Source organism: Octopus sinensis, linkage group LG4 (genome assembly GCF_006345805.1).
Source record: "Octopus sinensis linkage group LG4, ASM634580v1, whole genome shotgun sequence".
Lineage (NCBI taxonomy): Eukaryota > Metazoa > Mollusca > Cephalopoda > Octopoda > Octopodidae > Octopus > Octopus sinensis.
This window is the reverse complement of record NC_043000.1, coordinates 66,176,555-66,179,215: the sequence shown is the minus strand read 5'-3', so window position 1 is coordinate 66,179,215 and position 2,661 is coordinate 66,176,555.

Genomic DNA, 2,661 nt, shown 5'->3' with positions numbered 1-2,661 from the left:
TTTCTTTTGAACTTGACATGGTATGTTGTCAAGAACCCAAGCAAGAAATGAAAGAGATACATCAGTAGCCCAAATTATTAGGGCTGGGTTTATCATTGCTTTTTGCTGAAACCAGAAAGAGGATACAAAAATTTAAAAGAATGGGATGTTCATAGTTGGAACACCTTTAGTTACAGGTATACTCAATCAGGACAGGTTAAGATTAACTACTAAAAACATCACTTAATTCAATATGGCCTTATAGAAAAGCTGATATAGGGACTGCATAGGTGCTGTACTTGTTGGCCAAATCTCTAAGATCTACTTACGTAACATTTCACTAACATTTAAAGATAAAGGAATGTTGTTGGTCAAATCAATTTCTATAAATTACAGGTACTTAGTAGGATGAAAGTGAAAATTGCGTACAATTTAAGACTAAATGAAGGTGGTGAACTGGCAGAATTGTTAGCATGCTGGGCAAAATGTTTAGCAGCATTTCATTTGTATTTATGTTTTGAGTTCAAATTCCACCAAGGTCAACTTAGCCTTTCACCCTTTCGGAGCAATAAAATAAGTACCAATTGATCATTGGGATCGATGTAATCAGCTTACCCCCTCCCCTGAACTTGCTGACCTTGTGGCAAAATTTGAAACCAATATTACACTAAATGAGAACCATTCATTTTAAAGTGTGAGTTGTTTGTTTGTTTGTTTTTTTCTTGGCCCATGTCAACAGTGATGAAGGAAATCTTTGAGCAAAAGTGCTCCTGCTACAACTGTTGCATTTTTTTTAGTTTGTATACCTAAAACAATTGCTTTCAGTGTTTTCTTTCTTTTCTTTTTTTTTCCTTTTTTTTTTTTTTTTTTTTCGTTTTTAAGACAGCAGTATATGATTTGAAGGAAATTACATTTTTTGATCCCCACAGTGTCAGGAAATCAAAAAAAAAAAAAAAAGAAGATTGAGAACCATTTCCATAAAGACTTTTGAGTACAAGACTATAGATGTGACAAAGTTTTGGGACTGTGTAATAGGTTGGAGTGCATTGGGGGTGAAGCCTTACCAATCAGTGAATATAATAACTGCTCCATCCCTGATATGTGAGCTGCGGTTATCTTATGTGTGTTGATGGTGATGATGGGGATGGGGATCATACTTGTGCCTTTTAGAATTCAGCAGCTGTTTAAAGCAGAAGTAATTTCTGGTTCTGAAGTGATGGCCTAGGTTTTTTTTTTTTTTTTTTTTTTCAAATATTGTTTTTGTTATGTTGTAGATAAGTGGAGGTTCTTCTGGCAGTTTTACAAACAGAAAATGAGAGAGATAGCACAAACAAGCAAGTTATTTTCTATCTCTTTTAAATTAATTGGCCTCTTATCTCACTGCTGGATCACTGTGCATTCTATACAACTGTATCAAATAGCACAGTTATGTTTATAGTGAATAATATGTGATATATATATATATAAATATATTTATATAATAAACACAAACAAATTCCTAATTATTCAGTGCATGAATAGTATGAAGTCTCTGGAGATTAGCATGAATATATGGTAGTGGTAGACTGGGGGCTAGGGTAGAAAGAAAAAAAAAACTGTTTGTGCTCTGGTCAATATCCTTATCCACTCAGATAGCTGTACTGGGTCACTCATATTCGCCAGAAGAAAGAAAATAAAGTTCACAGCAGATGGAAAAGCTGTAGTATCAGCTGGGAAAACAAACTTGTTCATAATGACCAAGTAATTTTACATAGTTGAAACTAGTTGTTATTACCAAAAGTGTTTGTATCCGTAGCATTCCAAAATTAGGATTAGAACAAAATGAAAAAGAAGAGTCAATGAGTGCAATCATGCCAAGACAGGGGTCAGGTAATGAATTCATATTAAATGATCTGCACTTCAGTTTTGATAGCTGTTGTAAATGAATGGTAAGCTGGAAATGAAAGGTTATCTCATTTTCAAAAAATGATTAATGAAAGTTATTGTAATAATGTCAAAATCCTTAAGTTGAGATCATCTCGTTACTTATTGTAGAACAGGTAAAGCTGGAATAAGATCATAAAGAGTAAATATTCATTTTACAAATATTTCCAAGTGAGTAGACATTATAACCAAGCTAGCATAGATAATTAAATGTAAACTGGTTTCTGAAAACACTCCATACTTTCTACTGCAAATTGAATGCTTTTCAGCTGCATAAATTATTCATTGTTTTATGACTTGACTTCCAAAGATTCAGAACATGTATATATCCAGGCAGTTTTTATTACTCCAGGGATTCATTCAAAGTATAAACTATTTTTATAGGCTGACTGAGTTTGAAAATGTTCTTTGGGGCTACGCATACTTGTTTATTTTTACTTGTTGCAGTCATTGGATAATGACCATGCTAGAGCACTGTTTTGAAGAGTTTAGTCAAACAAATCACCCCCCTCACCACCACACCAGTACTTATTTTATGTCTGGTATTTATTCTATCAGTCTCTTTTGTTAAACCATTAAGTTATGGGGGATGTAAGCAAACCAACACCGGTTGTCAGGCAATGGTGGGAGGACAAACACAAACACAAAGTCACATGTGTGCTTTTATGTATGCATGTATGTATGTTTGCATACATTGCCTGGAACTTTGTTGGTAACAATAACGAGTATTCCAGTTGGTACAATCAATCGAATAGTCTG